At 41.1% G+C, this 25545-nt stretch overlaps 1 long non-coding RNA gene across 1 annotated transcript in view; it reads right to left on the reverse strand.

Annotated features, from left to right (window-relative positions):
- Positions 1 to 25545, reverse strand: part of LOC145523620 (uncharacterized) — a 169983-nt gene that overhangs the window by 17088 nt on the left and 127350 nt on the right. The window contains exons 7-8 of the long non-coding RNA XR_014066784.1: positions 18821 to 19015; positions 12630 to 12706 (exon numbers count right to left, since the gene is read on the reverse strand). This is a non-coding gene — a long non-coding RNA (uncharacterized LOC145523620). The remainder of the gene's footprint in view (positions 1 to 12629; positions 12707 to 18820; positions 19016 to 25545) is intronic.

Raw genomic sequence — 25545 nt, forward strand, 5'->3', positions numbered from 1 at the left:
TTCTTTACCACTCATGCCACCTGGGAAGCCCCCTAGAGCACTACTTGTAGACTATTATACAAGAGAGGAACGAGTTTTTTACTTGTATAAGAAGTAAAGATCTCTGTTTTAAGTCCTTATTCTAATTAATAGAACCACATGCACACACAGTACCTTCTTCATGAAAACTTGCCTGTATCAGGAAAATGGTGCTTTACTAGAACTCTTTTTTCAACCATACAGCCATTGCTAACTGTGTAAATGAGATCTCGCTCTCTTTTCCTCCTTCCCTTTTATCTCTTCCTCTCCCTCTCCTGCACATCATCCGCTTTTCCCTTTTGCTTTGGCTCTTAGGAAACTATAAGACAGACCTATACTTCCTTATAAGGTTCTAACTTCAGTTTCATCCTTTTTGCCTGAACTTTACTTTTCTTTTCTCCTAAACCCTAACTTATTTCTTTCCAATATTTCATTATAAAATTTGTTGACTAGAAAAAGATTAGAAAATTTTATATTAATACCCATATACCCTCCATCTAGATTCTATGATTAACCTTTTACTGTACTTGCTTTGTCACATGCCTGTCCATGTATACACCCTTCTTTTCAATTACTTTTTGATGTGTTTCAAAGTAAACTGCAAACATCTATACACTTTACCCCTATATGTTTTAGTATGCATATCATTAACCCAAATTCAATATTGGGTTATAGTTCTTTTCTGTTTTTGAGTAATACAAAATTGACATACAACAAAGTGAACATACCTTAAATATACCAAAGATTTCTGACAAATGAATATATTTGTGTAACATAAAACCTGATCAAGACACAGAATATTTCCATCAGTCTCGCAAATTCCCTCATGTCTTTTCTTTCATCCTCACAACCTCAGAGGCACCTACTGTTCTGATTTTTTTTCCCACTGTAGATTAGTTTTACCTGTTTTAGAACTTTATATAAGTGGAATCACACAGTAAGTATTCTTATATAAATCTTTTATCATTCAACATAATGTTTAAAGATTCATCCACACTGTTATGTATACCAGAATTTGTTTCTTTATACTGCTGATTAGTATTCCATTGTATGAATATACCTCAGTTTGCTTAGCAATTACAGCTGCTATGAATGTTTTTGTACAGGTCGCTTTGGAGAAATGCTCTCATAACTCTTGGCCACATTCCTAGGAGTGGAATTGCTGGGTCACAGGGTAAATGCATGCTTAATTTCATAAGAAACTGTCAGTCCTTTTCCCAAAGTGATTATATCATCAACACTATATGAGAGTCCAGGTTGTTCTATGTTCTCCCAAAATTTAGTGTTGCCAGTCTGTTTTTTCAAATTATTTTAGTTTTTCATGCACATAGTAGTATCTCAGTGTGGCTTTAATTTATATTTCCCTGATAATTAATGATATTAAGTATCTTTTAAACTGCTTATAGGCCATTAATATATCTTCCATTGTGTAGTGTCTGTTTAGAAAAGTGAATTCGCTCAGTCGTGTCTGACTCTTTGCAACCCCGTGGACTGTAGCTCCTCCATCCATGGGATTCTCCAGGCAAGAATACTGGAGTGGGTTGCCTTTTCCTTCTCCAGGGGATCTTCCCAACCCAGGGATCAAACCAAGGTCTTCTGCCTTGCAAGCAGATTCTTTACCCCTGAGTGTCTGTTTAAGTCAATCCAAATTGAGTTGTATGGTTTTTCAAATGTTTGAGATATAGGAGTTCTTTACATATTTTAGATATTAAAACTTTGTCAAAGATATGTCTTGCAAATATTTTATATCAGTCTGATATATTTCTTTGTATTTCATTAACACTGTCTTTTTATTAGCAAAAGTTTAAAATTTTCATATAATCTATCAATTTTTAAATGGTTTTGCTTACCTTACCTAAGAAAACTTTGCTATTCAAAGTTGTAAAGATACTCTCCTCTATTTTTTCCAGAAGCATTCGAGTTTTCACTTTTACATTTAGGTCAGCAATCCGTCTTGAATTAGTTGTGTGTCATGTGAGATGGTGGGGAGGTCAATGTTCATTGTTTTTCTATTTCAATACCTAGTCCCAGGCTTCCCAGGTAGCACAAGTGGTAAAGAACCTGCCTGCCAATGCAGGAGATTTAAGAGATGAGGGTTCGATCCCTGGGTCAGGAAGATCGCCTGGAGGAGGACATGGCAACCCACTCCAGTATTCTTGCCTGGGAAATCCCATGACAGAGGAGCCTGGCGGGCTACAGCCCATAGGGTTGCACACAGTCAGACACGACTGAAGTGACTTAGCACACAGAAGTGACTTAGCACACACGCAAGCACCTAGTCCCAGTACCCAATCTAGTTTATTTTTTAATCTTGTACTTTATACATTTTTGTAAGATTACTCAAATATTTTTGAAACAAGCAACAATTGGATTCTGCTTAAAGGCCAAAGGATGCCCTCATGAGTCTTCTTACAGTGCTGTGATGGGTAATATTCTCCCAACATAGACTGTTAAAATAGAACTCCCCACTTCCCCACAATAAAAGATGTTCTGTGTCCCCTTTGGCCTTGGCCTTAAGTTATTCACTTTCCTGCCTCTCCTGGAACCCACTCCAGTATTCTTGCCTGGACAATCCCAGGGACAGGGGAGCCTGGTGGGCTTCCATCTGTGGGGTCGCACAGAGTCGGACACGACTGAAGCGACTTAGCAGCAGCAGCAGCCTCTCCTGGAGTGGTGAAAGGCTGTTGTGCTCTCACTCATTCACGATAGTTAGCTTGTTCCTACTGATCTCATGGAGATGAGGCAGGAAGAAGCCTAGGAGGATTGTCTCTGGGCTCTGAGTGGCCTAATGGGTTTTTACAGGCCTCCAGGGCTTGTCTTCAGTGCTTTGGAAGGGTGTTTGTGCTACAGAACTTCCAAAGGTAGAGCTACTAGACTGATGAGATCTAGAGACAGAACAAAGCTGTGCTCTGGTTCTTCTGGTAAACTTGATTCTGCTTTCTCAATTCTGAGTGCCAGTTGCTAAGAGGAGTGTTTTCTTTATCCTCTTTTAAACTCTTTTCTACCTTTCCCCTTTTTGCTCAACAGAGAATCAAACCTTGTATGTACGTATGTATGTATGTAGTACATATATACATATGTGTGTATATATATTATGAAAGCAATTTTTCTGGTTGCAAAAATAATATAAACTTATTGATGAAAACTTTGATAGTACAAACAATGTACAAAGAAGAAAGCACAGATCAGCTATAATCCTAACACCCAGAGATAAGCCATGGTGGCATTTTTGATCAACTTTGATTTTGAATCTTGGCTCTGCCTCTTACTAGCTTCGCACCTCTTTGACTCTTAGCTCCCATCTGGAAAATGGGAAATAACTTCCTTCATGGACCAGCTGTAAAAATGAAAGATGAGATATGTAGACTCTTTGGCAAATAATAGATACTTAATAAATAAAAGTTCAGCAAATGATGTATTGATGGGTATAGAAAGTGAGTGGGTGTAGGGGAAAAAAAATCTCAGTTCCTTTCCCCCTCATTTTAAGTTCTCTTACTAAATTCCTTTAAAGCACGCAAAACTAGAAGGACAGGACACATGATAGTGGCTGTTAGGAGTTAAGAGTGAGAGAGGCGTTGACTAAAAAGGAGCAAGAGAGAATTTTGCGACAGTGAAACTGTTCTATATCTTGATTGTGATAGTAACTACACATCTATTATGTGATGTTTAAAACTCTCAGAACTATACTCTAAGAAGGTGAATTTTACTGTGTAAAAATTATACTTCAGTAAACCTGACTTTAAAAAAATAATCCTTTATAACAAAGTCCTAAATTTCTTCATTGACTTAAATTGGTCCTTTCAGGTCCTCTCAGGCTTTCCCCTCCAGCTTTTCTCCTTTCTAGACACTGGCACCCCACACCAGTACTCTTGCCTGGGAAACCCCATGGACGGAGGAGCCTGGTAGGCTACAGCCCATGGGGTCGCGAAGAGTCAGACACGACTGAGCGACTTCACTTTCACTTTTCACTTTCATGCACTGGAGAAGGAAATGGCAACCCACTCCAGTATTCTTGCCTGGAGAATCCCAGGGACGAAGGAGCCTGGTGGGCTGCTGTCTATGGGGTCGCACAGAGTCGGACACGACTAAAGCGACTTAGCAGACACTTGAGGCTTTTTACCTTCCTGATGGTGTTCTGAATGTTTGTTTAGCTCTCCTGTTAATTGTCATACTGGATTCTTTGTTCCCTGTCTCCTTGCTTTGCTGCATATTTTATTTCCCTCTTTTGAATGGACCCTCTGTTGAGCCAGCCTCAGCTGTGCTTAACAAACAAAATGTTTAGCTGTTTTGTGTGTGTGATGGAAGAGGTCTGAGCAGTGCAACTAATTAATTATGGTGAGTGAGATAAGAGAAAAGCAAGTCCAGAGTCCTTGTGTTAAAGGTTAAACAGACATCCTTTAAAATCTTCTGGATTGTTCCTTCTACTATGAATAAAGAATATGGGACAATTTTTATAATGAAAAATTAGTAGAACACAGTAGAATTTGTTATAGTGGCTTGCTATAGCTCCTTTAAAACAGATGCAGCTATTTGAGGTATATTTGATCATACATCCTGAAATTTTCAGGACAGTCTGGATATCAAATATTCCATGCCAAATTCTCTCTAAGACACTCATACTGTGTAGGCCAGACAAATGTATCTTGATTTTGATTTATACAATATATTCAGACTCATAAGTTAAATTTATTAATTTTTTATTCATCTTTCCATTCTGCAAGTTTTTATTGGGCACCTACTACTGAGTGCTAGACTCTCAGTAGACTCTGGAGAAATGAGATAAATAAAATTATTCTTGAGAAGCTAATGTTCAGTCTGGGGGATGAACAGGCTAACAAGTGAGTTCAGTTTCTCTAGAAAATAACTGCATACAGGAAAAGACCAGAGATAAGGCAATTCATGTACAATATAATTTACTCAGAAACTTTTAAATTTTATTGTGTACATATAAATTTTTTAATTGCATAAATAATATAGACTTGTTTTCCAACACCAGTACTAGGAAGATTTCATTAGATAGCTCTCATTAAAAATATAGTATTTAAGTAAATGTATAATATTACATATATATGTATTTATGTATATTTTAAAATTTATTTTTCCTGCACTGGGTTTTGCTTCATTGATGTGTGCAGCTTTCTCTAGTTGCAGAGGTTGTGGCTACTCTTTGTTGCCTTTCGCGGGGTTTTTTTTTTCACTGTGGTGGCTTCCCTTGTTGCAGAGTACAGGCTTAGTACTTTGTGGCTCGCAAGCTTATCTATCCCACAGCATATGGAATCTTCTCGAACCAGGGGTCAAACCGGTATCCTCTGCACTGGCGGGCAGATTCTGAACCACTGGACCACCAGGAAAGTCCAAGTTTATATATATATATATATATATATATTTTAAGACATAGAGGAATCTTTAAAAAAAAATTTTTTTAGGGCTTTGTTGGATCTCTGTTGCTGTGGGATGGCTTTTTCTAGTTTCAGCGAGCAGGAGCTACTCTGTTGTTGAGAATGCAGGCTTCTCACTGCGGTGGCTTCTCTTGTTGCAGAGTACGGGCTCTAGGGCACACAGGCTTCAGTAATTGCAGCTCTCGGGCTCTAGAGCATAAACTCAGTAGTTGTGGTACACGGGCTTAGTTGCTCCACAGCATATGGGATCTTCCCAGATCAGGGATTGAACCCACGTCCCCTGCACTGGCAGGCAAATTCTAAAACACTGGACCACCAGTGAACCCCTATATATTTTTCAATAGGCAAGATCATGGTGTAATCCCAGGGCTTTTACTAGTACAGTTTTGGTTAGAAATCTTACTCTTACTATCTTAACCATCTTGCAGTTACTTCCAACAACAGCTGACAGGTCTTGAGTTCTGCCAATGCCAGGTAACTTGCACACAGATGTTCTGTTACTCATTCAGTTCAGTGGAGCAGGCATTGCTCTTCCGCTTTGTAGAGTAGGTGGAGAGTGGGTTTTAGAGAGGGAAAGTGACTTGTCTGGCCCACCAGCGGACTGGAGGTAGAGGGGAGATCTAAAGTGCGTCTGCCTGACTGAAGGCAGTGTGCTCTTCTCCAGGCTACGTGGCCAGCCCTTCGGTATTCGGGAGCTTTGAACTGCATATCGGGCATGCATTTATTTGAATCTCTGTGGCTACCGGAAAGGAAAGTGAGAAAGGGAGAAGTAATTAAGATGTAAGATGCAGCTACTGGCAAAGCATCCCTTGTAATCCAATATTCTCGCTGCAGCCAGAGAGACCCTTTTAAGCGCCATTGGGCCATGCTGCTTCACTCCTCAGAATCTTCGGATTTATTTATTAACTTATTATTTATTTTTAGGGTTTAAGAACTTTTATTATTAGGTAACACTGGGGCTTCCCTGGTGGCTCAGTCAGTAAAGAATCCACCTGCAATGCAGGAGATCGCCTGCAGCACAGGAGACCCGGCATCCACCCCTGGGTCGGGAAGATCCTCTGGAGAAGGAAATGGCAACCCACTCTGGTATTCTTGCCTGGAGGATCCCATGGACAGAGGAGCCTGGCAGGCTACAGACCATGGGGTCACAAAGAGTCGGACATGACTCGATGACTGAACAACAACAAAAACACTGGTTTATAACATTATATAAGCTTCAAGGGTAAACAATATTTTTCTATTTCTGTATACACTACAGCATGCCACCACCAAAGATTTAGTTTCTATCTGTCACCAGATGTGGATTGCCTTTACCCATTTCACCCCTGCCCCTGCCCCACCCATTCCCCTCTTCCCTTCTTCTCTGTTCTCTATATCTAACTGTTTGTATTTGTTTGGTTTTATTTGTTCCTTTATTCATTTATTTCGTTGTTGGCTCCCATCTGTGTCAGGCACATGAATCTGTTCTATCTTTCCAGCCACCTGTAGGCATACCTGCCCTCCCCTGGAGCTGTCCCATCCACATTGGTCTCCATTTGTCTTCCTCTTTCCCATGTGCTCTGTCCTATGTCCTGTCCCCAGGCCTTTTCTCCTACAGTTTCTTTTGCTTAGAAGACTATCCTTAAGCCCTTCCGCCTTCTCACCCATCAGTTAACTCTGCCTCTGGGTCTCAGTGCACTGTGACCCCTTCAAAACAACTGTTCTATTGTACCAACCCTCTGCATACATGTCCACATATTCATCTGCATCACGCTTCCATGGAGGCCACCATCAGATGGTCATTTACAGATTGGTGCAACCTATCTGTGAAAGTGCCTCCCCTGGAGAGAGAGGTCGGGGGAGGCAGGGAAGCTGCAGTTCTTGCTTACCATTATCCTGGCCCTTAGCACTGAGTGAACAGAGTAGGTACTCAAAAATAACTGTTGAAAGAAGGAATCCTTCAGTCTTTCCTGTCACCTCCACTAGACTAGGCTTTCTCATCCTACACTCTTAGTAGGACCTTACACTTTTCCTCCTTAGTCCTGTAATTAGAAACTTGGCTGATTAGCTGATTACTTATCCTTTCTCCTTACAGCCCCATAGAGGCAGAGTTCACGTTTACTTTCCTCACCATTGTGAGCTTAGCACAGAGGATGCCCTCAATACATATTTGTAGAATGGGCAAGCAAAGGGCCTGTTGACCAAAAGGGGGTGAGTGATTCAAAGGTCTGAGTGTAAAGGCTACATGAAGTGGCTCATTGTCTACTAATTCAAATTTGTATTAATTTAATAAGCAATCTAGTAGTGTTATTCAGTTCAGTTCAGTTCAATCACTCAGTCATGTCCAACTCTTTGTGACCCCATGAATCGCAGCACGCCAGGCCTCCCTGTCCATCACCAACTCCTGGAGTTTACCCAAACCCATGTCCATTGAGTTGGTGATGCCATCCAACCATCTCATCCTCTGTCGTCCCCTTCTCCTCCTGCCCCCAGTCCTTCCCAGCATTAGGGTCTTTTCCAATGAGTTAACTCTTCGCATGAAGTGGCTGAAGTATTGGAGTTTCAGCTTCAACATCAGTCCTTCCAATGAACAACCAGGACTGATCTCCTTTAGGATGGACTGGTTGGATCTTCTTGCAGTCCAAGACTCTCAAGAGTCTTCTCCAACACCACAGTTCAAAAGCATCAATTCTTCGGCACTCAGCTTTCTTCACTGTCCAACTCTCACATCCATACATGACCACTGGAAAACCATAGCCTTGACTAGATGGACCTTTGTCGGCAAAGTAATGTCTCTGCTTTTAAATATGCTATCTAGGTTGGTCATAACCTTCCTTCCAAGGAGTAAGCGTCTTTTAATTTCATGGCTGCAATCACCATCAGCAGTGATTTTGGAGCCCCCCAAAATAAAGTCTGACACTGTTTCCACTGTTTCCCCATCTACTTCCCATGAAGTGATGGGACCAGATGCCATGATCTTAGTTTTCTGAACGTTGAGCTTTAAGTCAACTTTTTCACTCTCCTCTTTCACTTTCATCAAGAGGCTCTTAAGTTCTTCTTTGCTTTCTGCCATAAGGGTGGTGTCATCTGCATATCTGAGGTTATTGATATTTCTCCTGGCAATCTTGATTTCAGCTTGTGTTTCTTCCAGCCCAGCGTTTCTCATGATGTACTTTGCATATAAGTTAAATAAGCAGGGTGACAATATACAGCCTTGACGTACTCCTTTTCCTATTTGGAACCAGTCTGTTGTTCCATGTCCAGTTCTAACTGTTGCTTCCTGACCTGCATACAGGTTTCTCAAGAGGCAGGTCAGGTGGTCTGGTATTCCCATCTCTTTCAGGATTTTCCACAGTTTATTGTGATCTACACAGTCAAAGGCTTTGGCATAGTCAATAAAGCAGAAATAGATGTTTTTCTGGAACTCTCTTGCTTTTTCGATGGTCCAGCAGATGTTGGCAATTTGATCTCTGGTTCCTCTGCCTTTTCTAAAACTCCCAAGCTGAATAAAACATTACTGCTACAAACAAAACCCAAGGAAACCCTCTGCACTGGTCCAAAGCCCCTTCTTATGATCAGCTCTCTGGTCAGTGAAGGTAAATGACTTCTTTTCTAGACAGAGGCAGATTTTCCACAAGAAGCTTAATCTCCAGGAGTCTCGCTTGCAGCATATCTTCCAGGGTCCTGGGAGAGCCTAGCAACATGTGCACAGGGTCATACATTTTCATAAAATTAGCAAAAGTAAGATATTTTAAGACAATTAAAAATGCTGTCTTGCTACATGCTGACTTCCCTTCTGCCAGCTTGTTGGGGGGATTAGAGTGGCCATGGGCATCCTGGGGCTCTGGCTAAGGGGAAGTTGAGTTGAGCACACAGTGAGTTTGGATTTAGTGGAATATGTGATTTTTCAGACAATTCTGTGTCTAGTTAAGTCATGGCTATTAGTCTCACCATCAAAATGGCTTCTGAGAAAATCCCTGCTACCTGCGGTAACATTTGATATTGTGACACGAAGTTAGTGGCTAGTAGCACTGAGGTTCCTTCTGAGAATTGCTTGCTTTGGCACTGAAGGCTATGAGGTTATTTGTGGTGGCTTCTCTAGAACCCCCATAATTCGTGATTTCCTGAAAATGGTCTTTTGATCTTTGCTCTCTTGGTCTATCCAATGGTGATCAGCCTCTAACTCCCTGCATTATTGACCATTTAGGAAATACCCAAAACACGCAGACGCTTCGTTTTTCCTAGCTGAACTCTGACCAGGCAACAAAAGCTCCTCCTGTGACACTGGTATGACCTCCATGGCAGAGCTGTCTCTTTGGGCACCTTGAGTGCCTGTCACCCTTAATCTGCTCCCTTACCCTTCTCATGTGCCCCGTGGAACCACAAGCCAAGAGCCACACTGTTCTCTCCCTAAGACAGAACATCCTCCCTCCCAAGCTGTGCCCTAGAAAAACAGACCATTCATAAGAGCAAGAAAAAGGCAGATAGCAGGGTGAGGAGGAAGCAGAGAGAGAAGACAAGGGGAAGAAGATCGAAAGCAGGATAATTAAGGAAAGGCTATAGATGGGTTGACTGAGAACGATGCAGAAAGGCGAACAAAGCTGAGCTCTTCCCTTGCCAGAGGTGCGTGTGTGGAATCGTATTCTAATCCAGAGTTGGTTGGGGTCGGGCGCCAAGGTGAGGATGGAGTACACTCATCTCTCTCCAGGATCACTGGAGGAGTTTCCTAACCGGTTTCCCAGCTTCCAGCCCTGCCCTCCTAAGTCCTTCTCAACCCCAAAGCCCAGTGATCCTATTCAAATACGAGTCCGCACGCACCACTCCTCTGCTCTCATACTGTCTGACCTCACTTCCCTCCTCTGTCCCCACCCTCAGTCGGTTCCAGCCAGACTCACTGTTCCTCAAACGTGCTAGGCCTGCTCCTGCCTCAGGGCTTCTGCTCAGGCTGTTCCCTTTGCCTGGAAGACTGCCCCTTGAATGTCCACCTGCGCTCTCCATCGCCTGAATCCCATCCTCACTCAGGCTCTTCTGGTCACTCCATCTAAAATAGCAACACCTTCAATGTTCCTGAGCCCCTTTCCTTTCAAAATAGTATATAACCTATTTATTTATTAGTGTTGTCTATCTTCTTCCACTAGAATGTAAGCTTTAGGGTGGGGATTTTTGTTTGTTCACTGCTGAATCTCCCTCTTCAAGCACAGTGCCTGGCACAGACTCAGAGTATATTAAATACTTGTTGAAAGAATGACCTCATGAGGCAGGTGCTATTATTAAGCACATTTTATAGAAGATAAAACTTGGGCTTACCGGTGTAAAGTAACCTGCCCAAGATCCCATGGTGAAGTGAAAGAGCAAGTGTTGGACCCAATCATGTCTGTTTCAAAAGCCTGTGCTCATAAATGCTGCACTGTAACACAGTCTTCTTTGGATAGGAATGGCTAGGAGCTGCTAATAGCATCTCACATCAGCCTTTCTTTTTGGTTAACCAGACCACTGGGCCTTCCTGAGTTTGCAAGGTAAGTATTTAATGACAGAAGGGGATGAAGAACGAAATCTTTATGCATGTGTTGTTTGAGGAAGTGAAAGACCAGCTTTAGGTCCACTTAGTTGAGAACAGGTATGTGAACTTGATGAGGCTGACCTCACCTGGGGTGTCTTAGAGTGGAACAGGGCTCTCCTCAGGGTAGGATCACCCACAGGCAGGCCAAACATGTGTTTGGGTAATAGCATATGGGCTCAGATGGTAAAGAGTCTGCCAGCAATGCAGGAGTCCTGGGTTCAATCCCTGGGTTGAGAAGATTCCCTGGAGAAGGAAATGGCAACCCACTCCAGTATTCTTGCCTGGAAAAATCCCATGGACGGAGGAGCCTGGTGGGCTATAGTCCATAGGGTCGCAAAGAGTTGGACGCGACTGAGACTTCACTTTCACTTTCAAAGCAGAGGCACCAAAATAATGGGGAAAAAAAAACTTTTACGGTAGTAAGTGGCTATTTGATATTTTCAAAAACATATAAAATGTGTAGCTGTAGGAAAAGTCAGAACTTTGCTGGACTGCCTTACAGGCATTTGCTTGAAGGCATTGCTTGGATATTTGATTACATGTGGCGAGTGTCACCTTCTCAGTGCACAGCGTCTCTGAAGGTCAGTCTGGCCCTGCTGACCCTGGTTGATGGGGCCGGTGGACTCACTTTATCTATCATTTACTTTCAAAATGGTGTATACATATGTGTGTGGTTTCCATTATGTAGTAAGAGGTAGATGGAGCAAGAACTGTTGTTTTGTAAATCCTTGAAGAATTAACAGTGGTGTTTTAGAGAAGGTTGATTTAATGCTGTTAGTTTAAAATTGGAGTTGGAGGTCTGAAGAGCTCCTATTTTTGCTTCTATACCTTCTCTGATGTCACCTTTGTGAAGCCTTCTCTGCCTACCTCCCTGGGCTCCCCTCCCTCAGCAATTATTCACTTCCTCTTCTGTGCTACAAATATCATTAAATTTATCAGATCATATCATAATCATTTTTATCCACTGCTGATCCCCTGTGAAACTCAGAAATACTAGAAGTATATGCTCTATCCATTATTGCACCTAGATTCATCTATCTAGCACAGGGCCTAGAACAGACTGAAGGTTCCCAAAGGCAATTAAAACCAGATTTTGGAGGCTGGAGGAGTTTCTAAGGAAAATATCTGTTTTTTTGGTGAATTCCTTAATAAGACATGCCAGGTACCTAGCACTGTTTACAGAATAGGTCATCCTGGAGTAATTGCTTTTACAGCCCCTTGTTTTTCACCAGACCTCCTCTGCTGGACTGCTAAGTGACTCCCAGCCGGAAGAGAAGGCATGTGTGCTAAACTGGCCCTCAACACCTCCCCCATATCATGCCCTTCAAGCCCCAAAATGACAAAAAATAGGCTTGTGGTCTTTCGGCCTGCCTGGGCCTATCACTTCACTTCTCTGCTTTTTCAGTTCCTTACTCTGCAGCAGTCATGAGTTGAGATGGGAGACCTAAGCTCCCTCCAGGCTGTGAAATCTCTGAATCTTGAGCCTACTCGTGGACAATAAGCAGTCTATAACCCTGCCTTCTTTCCACTCTCTGCAGAGCAGGTCAGACCTGGTTACCTTGGAACAAGACCCACACCCACACCAGTTCTTGGAGCTGCTGTTTGTGACAGACCTTTCCTTTAGCTGAGAGTGTATTTCTCCTGTAACAACACATCTGTCTTCTGCCACTTACCTCTGTGCTCTACTGCTGTATCCTCGATCTTGCGGATCAGGCCTGCTCTCAATGTTCTTTTCATCCAGGTTTTATCCCTATAAAAATGATGTGATAAATTTAGAACATTGCACATACCATGATGCTATTTATGTATTTTATTTTAAGCTATGCATGCTGGTCTTTTGTCTGTTTGCTCTCAGATCTATTCTCTACCATCCTCAATCTTGAGTTTTGCATCCCTTGGAGTTACTTGTCCCAGGCTTGCTTATGGATCTGGCCAAAGAGAGCCAGCGATGGAACACCGGAAAATAAGAGGGGATAAGCCAGGTTATTTCTTCCCCTTTCCTCTGCTTTAGATCTGTGTGTCTGGCAGCATCATGTCCATGTCTCCAGAGCCTGCTGTACAACCCTCTCTCCACGGTTCCTGATTTATCCTGGAAGTGCTGTCATGGTTCACAGTTCTCCCAAGCAGTCCAAGAACCAGGGCTCCCGTAACTGCCTTCTCCCTTCATCCCTCTAGCCCCAGAGTTGATAGTGGCTTCCCGCTGTTCTCTGGCCTCTCAATTCTTCCATCACCTATTTAAAGTCCCTCTGCAATATCTAGGATGGCTTCTGTAGAGTATTTTCGACTCTGACTAAAATACTCTCAATGTATGAGTATGTTGTATATATACCTGAATATATGAGTATCTATATGAATATACGTGTATGAAACCACACATATGAATGAATACACATATATGTATGAAAAAATACAGAAGAAGATCTGGAAATCTGCACATGAAACTATGAACAGTGCTTTTATGAGTGGGAAAAGGAATAAGGCTGGGTTGGTATGGAATTGTGAAGCTGAATGGTAGTTTTTAAAAAATATATTTATTTATTTATTTATTTATTTATTTATTGTGGCATAATTTACATATATAGAGGGCTTCCCCAGTGGCCCAGATGATAAAGAATCTGCCTTCAATGTGGAAAATCTGGGTTCTATCCCTAGGGCAGGAAGATCCTCTGGAGGAGGAAATGGCAACCGACTCCAGTATTCTTGCCTGGAAAACTCCTTTGGACAGAGGAGCCTGGTGGGCTAGAGTCCATGGGGTTACAAAGAGTCAGACATGACTGAGTGACTAACACATAACTTCCATAAGTGTGTATATGTGCTATTTAGATTTTTTTTTTTTACAATGACCATGTATTCACGTATTGCATATCAAAATATTAAAAACAAATAATTAAAAATATAAATAATAGGAGTGGGGCAAATGAGGCAAAACACCAAGAGCTTTAGCTGACTCCTTAAGCCATGTAGGGGAAGTCTTACAGATGACACTAACATTCATTCATGCAACAAGTATTTTTTATTTACTGTGTGTGCCAGCATTGAGGGTCCATGAGTGAACAATATAGCCATAATCCTTGTTCATATTATCTGCAGTAATTACATACACAATTATGTCAGTACTAATTAATTACAAAAAAGTAAAGAGGGCAATGAAAGTTCTAACCTAGTCAAGGAGGGCTTCTCTGAGGAAGTGACTTACCAGCTGAGAGCTGAAGGATAAGCAGTTAAAGCTCAGTTGCTAGAGGTAAAGAGACAATATGAGATGGTCAAGCTGGGCTACCACTGAGCGCTTGCTTGGTTCCTGTTCTCAGGGAAGCTGCTTTAACAACAGAGTTTGCTAGAAGGTGTTTTGCATTGGAACTCAAAGTGGGATGCCAGTCAATAGGAAGTGTGTGGAGGTTCTGTGGGACTGGTCTTCTGCTGCTGTAGCCATGCCTCCTAGTGGATCCATTGTCTGCACACCAGGTGGTTCTCACCTGGAGGAGAGTATACCAGGTGTCCTCTGGTGGTTACAAAGCAGGTTTGGAAGTGGCTCAAAAGCTAAGGATGCCCTGGGGTCAGCAGTGGTGTCCATCAACCCCTCACCCTTTGATAGGAACAACTGATATTTTCTCAGTCTTAAGTAGAGTGGCATGCAAATGTCCAAGATAAGTGCTCAGTCCATCTTCCATTCAAATTTCTACTTCTGAACTCTTCTTGAAATGGAATGCTGGAACTTGTGGTAAAAACCTGTTCATGAAGCAAGTCTCATTCTTTATAAGCTCTGTGTTTTTCTCTTTTTGTTTAACCCAATTCAGATTTTTTGCTTGTGTCTCAATTTTTCCAATTGATGAACATTTTGTAAATGGCTATAATTTCCTTGTTTTATTGTACTGATAAGTCACCGATTTCGTTTTAGCATAAGCCACTAATTATTCCATGAAATTAAGTTACTTATAAAGTAGTCTATTAATTGCAATTACAGTTTCATTACAGCCTGTTCAGGTTTCCAAGACTATGTAAAATCAAGTTATGTTTCCTTTTGATGTCCAAATTACAAAGGTAACAACAGGATCTCAGCTTGACCTCAGTGTCCTGCAGCTCTTTCTGGGCGTCCCCAACAGGATGTGTCATTCGTGCTTACAAACCAGCTGCTGAAACCACACAGGTCCACCTGGTCTTTTCTCTTCTGCTCTGGCTCCTCTAGGTCTGCTTCCTGCAGGGCCGCTTGGAAAGCATCAGTACTGTCACTGCCCATCATGAAATCAGCACTGATGGTGCCAAGTCCACAGTCTCTTCCAGTGCTGCCAAGTCAGCCAGGCTTTGAGTTGTCAGAGCAGAATGATATTTCCTGAGCAAGCAGGGAAAATTGCCTCGTCCCTCCAGTTCTGTGCTCTGCTTTGTGACCTGGGATCTGAATGAGTGGTGCTCTGGACTGAGAATCATAAACGTTTCTTGTGAATAGTTTTCCCAGTTTCTGACTTTCATCTTTCTAAACCCTAGTGCTTAAAACCAAGTTCAAAAATCTAGGTGGGGGAAACAATCTGTATCATCCCTCAAACCTTCACGGTTCTTGGCTGTTCCAGCAACATCAGTGGGGTCTGCTCTCAAGTCACACACAAAAAACTTCCATCCGTATTAATAGAGGCAAACAGATGCTATAGAGTCTGCGGGGGTGGTAATTGTGCTGATGGGTATCAATACCAACAATCTAAAATTAGGCTCAGCTGGTCAAAATGTGTTTTATGTAGGGCTTAGTAGTTTTAATTTACTCAAATAACTGAAATAACTAGTTTCAAGCAGATTCTGAAGATAAATGCCCCACATCACAATGTCTTCTCCAAAAAAGACTGAGCACACACGCACATTTATGTCAAAAAATTCACAAGAGTTACACAGGTGCGGACCTGTGTATCATGGAAACCAAGCAAGAGCTCCTCCCCAAGTCTCATGTGAGGTTGGGGTATATGGCTGTGGTTTAAGAGCAAGCGTTGTGGTCTAGAAGGCTCTTGCTTGTGTGAGGCCCTGTTTCACCCTAGTAGGAGGCTTCCACTATTTCCTGGTGAAACTAGTAATACTGAGAATGGTCTTGGTGGGATATTGAGCTCTTGAGACATTTATAATTCTTTCATTTAACACTCATTATGTCTCTTCCTGCTAGAGGATTTGGGGAAGTTTTTGAAAAGTATAAAACATTCTTTTTAAAAGTTTAAAATTTAAAAGAAGTTTGTTTTTGAGGTCATTGTGCTAAGTGAAATAAGTCAGACAAAGATAAATACTGTATGATCTTGCTTATATGTAGAATTAAAAAAAAAAAATACCAAGCTCATAGAAACAGAGTAGATTGGTGGTTGTCAGGACTGGGGGTGAGGGTAGAGGAGAGATGGAAGAAGGTGGTGAAAGGGTACAAATTTCCAAATGTAAGATGAATATGTTCTGGGGCTGTAATGTACAGCATGGTGACTAGGGTTAATAATACTTTATTTTAAAAGCTCTTACCACATGCACACGTACATAATTGTTACCATGTGAGGTGAAAGAAGTGTTAACTAACCTTGTGGTAATCATACTGCAATATATACATAGATCAAATCATTATATGGTATACTTTAAACTTATACAATGTTACATGTCAATTATACCTCAGTAATGTGGGGGAAATGGATTTTTTAGTGAGCCAGACACTGTTTAATTACATTTATGGATTCTTTCACTTAATCCTCATATAAGGTAAAAGCTACTATTAGCTTTATTTTACAAATGAGGAAAGTGAAACTGAGGACCCAGCAGAGCTCACGCAGCAGAGTTAGGATTCAGACCTGGATAGCCAGATTCTGTAACAGAATCTTAGCTCTTATCCAATGCATTGTGTCTTCCCCTCTCCACTTCCATTAAAAATGCTAGGACTGTTGCCAATAAGGTAATCAGATTCCCCTCAATACATATTTGAATTGAACAAGCAAAGTCTGTAAGCTAGTGTAAGGTAGTTTCTTCACTGATTGGTAAGAGTTGCCAGAGTAGTCTTAACAAATTACAATGTTCCAGTTTTCTGCATAGAAATTTGGATTAAAAGCTTTAAGTTCTTAAAAAGTAACAGAATCTTTAAAATACTATAACTGATTATGTTTGTAACCTGTTTATATAAATACAAACAAACAGGAAGACTTCACTAGATGCTTCACTAAGATGTACAAGCATTTTAAAGAACTAGATTATAGTAACTACATGTTCTCTCTATAAATTTGATAATAAAGAATTCTATTTATAATAAAATAATAATCAGTTTAGTTTAGTCGCTCAGTCATGTCTAACTCTTTGTGACCCCATAGACTGTAGCATACCACGCTTCCCTGCCATCACCAACTCCCAGAGCTTACTCAAACTCATGTCCATTGAGTTGGTGATGCCATCCAACCATCTCATCCTCTGTCATTCCCTTCTCCTCCTGCCTTCAATCTTTCCCAGCATCAGGGTCTTTTCTAATGAGTCAGGTCTTTGCATCAGGTTGCCAAAGTATTGGAGTTTCAGTTTTGGAGCATCAGTCTTTCCAATGAATATTCAGGACTGATCTCCTTTAGGATGGACTGGTTGGGTCTCCTTGCAGTCCAAGGGACTCTCAAGAGTCTTCTCCAACACCACAGTTCAAAAGCATCAGTTCTTTGGTGCTCAGCTTTCTTTATAGTCCAACTCTCACATCCATACCTGACTACTGGAAAAGCCATAGCTTTGACTATATGGACTGTTGTTGGCAAAGTAATGTCTCTGCTTTTTAATATGCTGTCTAGGTTGGTCCTAGCTTTTCTTCCAAGCAGCTGCTGCTGCTGCTGCTAAGTCGCTTCAGTCCTATCCAACTCTGTGCGACCCCTCAGACGGCAGCCCACCAGGCTCCGCCGTCCCTGGGATTCTCCAGGCAAGAACACTGGAGTGGGTTGCCATTTCCTTCTCCAATGCATGAAAGTGAAAAGTGAAAGTGAAGTCGCTCAGTCGTGTCCGACTCTTCGCAACCCCATGCAGCAAGTGTCTTTTAATTTCACAGCTGCAGTCACCAACTGCAGTGATTTTGATGGCCAAGAAAATAAAGTGTGACACTGTTTCCATTGTTTCCCCATCTATTTGCCATGAAGTGATGGACTGGATGTCATGATCTTAGCTTTTTGAATGTTGAGTTTTAAGCCAGCTTTTTTCACTCTCCTCTTTCATAGTGAGGGATTATTTCCCTTTCCGGAAGCTTTTTTAGAAGGCCTAGCAAAGCTGTGGTCGTTATAGGACAGGTTTAAAGTTCTGCTAGAGGTTGGGGTTGTTAGACAGTATATTAAGACTCATGCTAGGTGATGAGAGACAGCACAGCACAGTGGCTAAGAGCATGATGCCTAAGTTCAGATCCCAGTGTTGCCTTTTGCTACTCTGCGACCTTGGGCAAATTACTCAACCTGTCTGAACCTCAGTTTCCTAATCTGAAAAATATGGAGAAAATTATCTACTGTTATGGATTTCATGCTTGTGTTCCCCTCAAATTCATATACTAAAGTCCTAAACTCCAGAGTAGTATTTAGACATGGGACCTCTAAGAACATAATTAAGGTTAAATGAAATCCCAAGGGTGTGGCCCTGAGGGGGTACAGTTAGTGTCTTTTAATAAGATACTAGGAAGCTTGCTCACTTTTCCTCTCTACACAAGCACGGAGGAAAGGCCATGGCAGCACCCAGTTAGAAGGGCTGCCACCTTCTAGTGACTGCCACATAAAGGGACAGCTCACTAGACACCAATGCTGTTGTTGGCACCTTGACCTTTGGACTTCCCATCTTTAAAACTGTGAAAATATAAATGTCTGTTTGGGCCAGTCTATGGTATTTTGTTATGGCAGCCCCAGCAGACTAAGTCACCTACCTTGTAAGTTTGTCGTAGAATTAAATGAGTTGATAGATCTGAAGAACTTCATACAATGCCTGGCACATGGAAAGTTCTATATGAGCATTAAATGGCATTGTTGTCCTCAGATCTGTGTGTGGGCTTGGGTTTTGAGAACTGGTGATATTATGCACCAATGTGGCAATACATAATTGCACATGGGCACACTGAATTCTGAAAAACAAATTTGAGAAATTTAAAATTAATTAAGCAGGAAGACGTTTACATTTTAAAGTGAACTCAGTCAGGCAAAATTAAACATGCCAGCCTAGGTCAGGGCCAACATCTCATGCCTTTCTCCATCTTTCCTGGAGAGTTTGGATTCATGTTAGTTTAAAAAGCCTCCATGTCCCTCTCCTTCCCCAATAAAACCTCAAACCAACAATAAGTAAGTTGTTATGCGTCTCTGGGGAAAAAGAAAACAGAACAGGAAATGTCTGGATAGATAAGGGAAGCCTGTAAAACACAGATGATGGCTGTAATTTTAGGAATTCCAATATGAATGGCATCAAGTTAAACTCTCATTTTAAAATGATAGAGGCCAGAATGCTTAAATGTTAGTCTTTAAATATATTTTTTCCTTTTAATATACTAAATTCACACAGATACGATCCTTTAATCTTCAGGTAATTATTATGAAAGTCAATTTGGGAGAGAAGAGTCATTTTCTATGAAGGATCAGAAAACACTATGAAAAAGAAATAATTGCTTTCATTAAACAGTAAAATATCCTTTCAGTTCCAAAGTATCCCCTTTACAAGGGAGGAGGAAGAAGAGTTGAGGAAGCAGGGGAAAAAGAGGGAGTGACAAAAAGAAATAGAGAGGAAGGGAAAGGGAGAGAAGAAATTCAGAAAGAAAAGAAAGGAGGAAAAGGAGCAAATAGAGGAGAGGACCGTAAAGTTTTGGTTCTGTAGCTTTGACGGGGTATTTGTAAGGTCCTTTGTAAAGTTTGGGGTAAGGGGGTGGGGTGGGAAAGTGGAAAGGAGCAGGATTTTCTTCCATCCTTTTGAAATTTAGATGAGCTCATGCATCAGTTCACACAGCTTCCCACTGTCCAGACTCTGAGGAGAACAACCTTTGGCCTGTGGACACCAGGCCCTGTAAGCTTGCAGATGTAGCACTCAGGTCTAAATTTAGCAGTAAGATTTAGACCAAGGAATAACAGTTGTGCCCCCAATCCCAGCCCCTCCACCCTTATTCAAGCACAAGGATGAAGAAGCTTTCCCTGATGGGATGGTATCATCTTGTCCATTATATGCTGCCCTGGGACTGGGGTTCTGTGAGCTACTGTCTCCACTGGGCTTAGGTCCTGGTAGAGGGCCACATAAATAAGGAGTATGACAGATACAAAGACTATCTTTGTATATTCTTTGAGAGAGCAATACATTTAGCTTCCTTCCCTTCTTCTTGAGGTTATGGTCCAGCAAGAACATGGCCTTCTAGGTTTTTATAATATAGGAGTAGAAACAGAAAGTTTTAATTAAATCAATATTTACATGTACAAAATGACAGGCATTGGGGATACAGATAGGTATGGGAGAAGATGTCAGAGTCCCTGCCTCCTTAGGTTGACACTGCAGAGAGGGAGGAAGTAAAAATTCCACCTTTGCATCATATTTTGTACTCCTCCACCCTCAGCAGTATGTTCACATCTTCCAACACATTCTGACTCCTGTTCCCTCCTGGACTCTCCCCTCACCTGGCATTAGAATAAGAGGCTTTCCTTGTCCCTGGTCTGGTCTTCAAATCCCTAAGTCCCTTCTTCCTGTTCCAAGGAGTTATATCTTACACAAGGAATCAATGACAAATGATTCCTTAAGCAAAGAATCAATGACAATGCTGTACTGGGTGCTGTGCTTGAAGGTCAGACATTTGGGGTAAATTAAAACAGAAATCTTTATGATCAGGGCTTCTGCTATAGCAACCTCTGTCCCCTGCTCTCCTCCTAGTTCTGTCTCCAAGGCATGCGGGGAAAGCCATCCTCTATGGCTCCATGGTGTGGAATCAGGAACTGGCTGTAAAAGTGTTCGTTTCATTTGTTCTGTGGGGTAGCACCTACTCTACCTTCATCACTTTCTGAGCTTGTGTCAAAACTTTCTGGGAGACTCCATGGCTGTACTGCTGAAAGAAATGTCTGGGAACCTTCTTCAAACAACTCTCATTCCACATTATTACGGCTCCTTGGTAATGGATTGCCTATTCATTACCCTGTCCATCCTTGGCTCTTACTCACTGGCTAAGTGCTGATTTTTTCAGATGTAACCATCTCCCACGCCCAGGGATTCCATCCAAGGATAATGGCAATCCTGAAACACTGGCCAGTGATCTACCTAGGGAAGTGTTTGTGACATGATCCTGGTAAAAAAATAAGTGGGCAAAGAGAATGACTAGAAAGACTTGTAAATGCTTTCCTTGCTCTGCAAATGAGACTTGTGAAAAGAAATAATTTCTGCATCTGCATGGGGAATATGGCATGATAACAACCAGCTTGCAACTGTGACATAGTTAGCCTGAGGACAAAATTTATTAATATTTGCTGCAAATGGTAGGGAATGTGGGCCCTTGATGATGATGTTGAGTTGGTGAGAATTGACCTAGGACTACCCTACTCAAGACTTCTCATGATATAATGCACCATATTTTCCTTATTGCTAAAGTCATTTGGGTCAGCATGCATTATCTGCTACTTATACCTGAAGGTTTCCTGATACACTTGTCTATGTCCATTAATATGGACGATAAAGAATCTCAGCTCTTCATCATAGGTAGGTTTTTATTAGACCTTTCTGAGATTTTGGGAGGAGGAAAACAACAGGAAAAGAAATCTACACTGTGGTTTTTATTTATTTTTTAATGAAGATTTTTACTTTAAGGTAATTGTAGACTTCTTATATGCAGTTGGCAGAAATAATGGAAATTCTGTGTATTCTTCACCCAGTTTCCCCCAGCTGTAACAACTTCCAAGGCTGTAGCATTAAAACAATATCATAGTCAGGAAATTGACATTGATACAATCCACCAATCTTATTCAGATCTCACCAGTTTTACATGTATGTGTTTGTGTATGTGCATAGTTCGTTCTATGTACTTTAATCCTATGTGTAGGCTTGTATATTCACCACCACCATCAAGCTACAGACAACTGGGATTTATTTTTAAAAGAAGCTGCTAAGCTCTTCATCTTTTGCAGTGCTTTTTTTCAAACTGTGCTCCTTGGAACCCTTGGAATTCTACCCCTCTATCTGACTTCAGTCATAGCAGGTCATTGTATACCTATTTTATATTTTAGGCTTCACAATAAGCCTTCATCTGGAGAATAAGTTCCTAACTTAAAAAGAGAACGGGACTGATAATCTATAGTAAATACACCTTTGATATTTAAATGATGGTACCTAAATAGAACTTTATATTCTCTCAAGGTACTTTTCAGTCCATTGTCTCTCTTAAGTCTTGAAACAGCTTTGATAAAGTAACTAAACAAATGAACAAATATCTCTACAATCCATCCAAATGGATCTAAGACAGGCACTTTACCTGAGCAACCTCTGCATTTGTCAGCTAGGAAGGGCAGCAGACAGCTTCCCACTTCCTCCCTTGGCCAGAAACCCCAGCAGAACTGAAAATGAAACCCTTTTTGTTGTAGTACAGGATTTGTTCCGGAACAGGTGATTTGGCATTGTTCCAAGTAGTTTTACCAAAGCTGGGAAGCACTGTATAAGATGGATCCCCTCCTTCAAGGAGGAGGTGATGAACCCAGGCAACCCAGAATGAGTCACCTAGATCAATTTTGGCCAGTTCTGACTGTTGCACCACAAGTCTTTTTCATCTTTATACCCCATCACTTAGCATAAAACCCAGCGTATGAAAGGTACAAGAGCAATGCCTGATGATTTAATAAATAAATGTGCTTCTGTGTCATTTGAAAACAATGGATTTTGTTCTTGCTGAGTAAATGAGAGGAGGACTAATAATAGACAGTGCTGTCTACATTTCTTTAATCTGTGGAAGCCTATGCATGCTTTGCCACTGCTGTGGCAAAATGGTTTTGAAGAATCTGTAACTCTATGAGAAGGCTCCCTGGCTCAAACAAGACCTTCTTTTACAGAATTTCTACCATTTCCTTGCAGCTCTGGCAAATAAGGCAGTGTCTGGGATCTAAGACACTCAGTAAAGGAAGTCTCCGCAGGCGGCAGCAGCTCTGGAATTTCCCACAGCCACTCCTCTAACAATCTTCTAAAATCTTTAGTGCTTTGATTGAATCAGATGCAGAGTATAATGGGAAGTTAGCCACTGTCTGCAAATTTTTATGAAAACAATTTGAAAAATTACATCCCTTAAACGGTTTTCACCAGCACGGTGTTTTCTAATCTCTTCCTCTTGGAAAACCCCTTTTAATATGATTTCCTCCACAAAATCCCTGTTGAAAGAATTTGTTTATAAGCAAACACGTTTGTTAAATAATAATTAATTTATCTTCCCAAGAGGAAACCAAGAAGTCAAGCTTTTTTCCCCCTTAACTAAAAGTCATCTTTGAAGCTTGATTTTGAGTAAACAATTATGTTAAGCTTCTTGACAAATGAAAATAGCTAAAGAAATTCTTCCTTGCCCCCTTAGATGGTGCTTATTATTTTCCTAAACGGCAAAGCTCCTAGGTTTGAAGCTAGGTTCCAGAGGACACCAGGTAGACAGCACCCATTTAACAAAGGCCTGTGACTTCTAGGTCTTTTGCTATCGATTTACCCTCCTTACTTGTAATAAGTGCTTTATGATGGCAGTGGTAAAAACCAGCCTACCAATACAGAAGTCATAAGAGATACAGGCTCAGTGCCTGGGAAGATTGATCAGGAAGATTCCCTGGAGGAGGAAATGGCAACCCATTCCAGTATTCTTGGCTAGAGAATCCTATGGACAGAGTAGCCTGGTGGGCTATGGTCCATGGGGTCACAGAGAGTCAGACATGACTGAAGTGACTGAGTATGCATGGATGCATATCTGCCTAAGGTTCTGCCCGTGTAGATATCCTGCTGAGTGATGAGATTTCTGTCTGCCAAGCAGGCAGAGACCAGACTGCTGTTGACAAGACATCAAAGGACTGTCAATAAGCAAGCTGCCCTATCCAGTCCTCTCACCTAAGGAGTTGTCCGTAGAACAAGTTACTTGTGTTCCTTGAACCTCTTCACCATGGTCTTGCTTCATTTGTGGTATGAAGCTTTTACCCTAGGATGGGGAAAAAATTCTCAAGCCAGAGCATACAACAGTAAGTAACATTATTTTCTAAAAGAAGAAAAGAGTGTTTTTATTACCTTCAAAAATTGCAATAGCACTTTTGGGGGGAATGATTAGAATAAATAGGAACTTGGAAATCTGACCTTGGCGGGTGCAAGAATAGAGAGAATCTGGTACTTCTGAATTTCCCATTCAGGTTCTCAATGTTCCAGGAAGCAGTGTGCTCAAGTTTCTTTTCTCCATTTAGTTCTCCTGAATGCCCAGCTTCAGTGCCCGGGCATTGCTGCCAAAGATCCTGCTGGCACATTCAGCTGCCATTCAAGGAAACAGCCCTCCACACCGCCTCGCACTTGGAAGTCTGTTTTACAGCATAAAACAGGTGGAAGGACATTTTGCCTTTAGAGTTCTACTGGCATGTCTTGCTACTTCTATTGCCCAGTGCCAAGAATGACAAAAATCTTTTGTGTATGTTTAGGGGTGGGAAAGACCAGATATTACTGTGAATAGCAGTTAACTTGCTGTTTGGATAAGATTCCCAGGGCAGCTGTTGTAACTCAGGCAGCAATAACTCTAACACTTGGCTCTGTTGCTAGGATGAATTGATAGAAACTTTGGAAAAACCATGTAAAAAATTATGCTCCCATGACACTGTTGAATATATTGCAGATCAACGTAAAGACCGAATATCTGCTAGTATCATAATAAGGAAGTACAATGAGCACACTAATCAACTAGGGTTATATTTACATTTCCATTCTAATTATCTTCTGCTTTCGGTAAAGTCATTAGCATCTGTTGGCAAAAATTTGAACTGACACAAAATTTGCAATCTATAGGTACACTGAGACAAGATTACCCTTTTTTTTTATATGCTGACAACCTTATCTATACTAACCAGTTACTCAATTTCACAATGGAATTACAAATTCTAACTTGTGAATTTACTAATTAATTGTTCTTAGCCAAAGACTTGAACCCATGTTTAATGTTCAGTCTTGACAAATACAAAAACAATTTTTTATGTGTTGTATAAAGAAAAAGATTACATTAGTATTTAAATGGTAGTTATTTTCATTAAATTAAAATTATACTTTAATGGAAGATTAAAATATGACTAATTGAAATAAATTATTTCTGGAAAATGAGTTTCCATATAGTTATATCAATCTCAACTTTGTCTGTTAAATCTTAAGATTCCCTAGACCTTATTAACCTACATCAATTTTTTAAAAAAAAGTTGCATGGTCTTGCCTTCATCCTCTCCTTTGTGTTGAACACATTCAGACCAATAATAAGGGACACAATTGCTCCCATTTCAAAACGGGTTTAGTATGGGCATTACTGACATAGCCAATGATCCTGTATTACCAGCAAAACATAGAATTAAAGTTAAAAATCTTGGCATAAATTGACTTAATTTGGTTATTTGATTGCAGCTAGAAAGTTGAACACATAGTAAGAAAGCCATCTGGCCTGGC

Source organism: Giraffa tippelskirchi, chromosome 10, assembly GCF_054371585.1.
Source record: "Giraffa tippelskirchi isolate mGirTip1 chromosome 10, T2T-mGirTip1v1.2.pri, whole genome shotgun sequence".
In the NCBI taxonomy this organism is placed as follows: domain Eukaryota; kingdom Metazoa; phylum Chordata; class Mammalia; order Artiodactyla; family Giraffidae; genus Giraffa; species Giraffa tippelskirchi.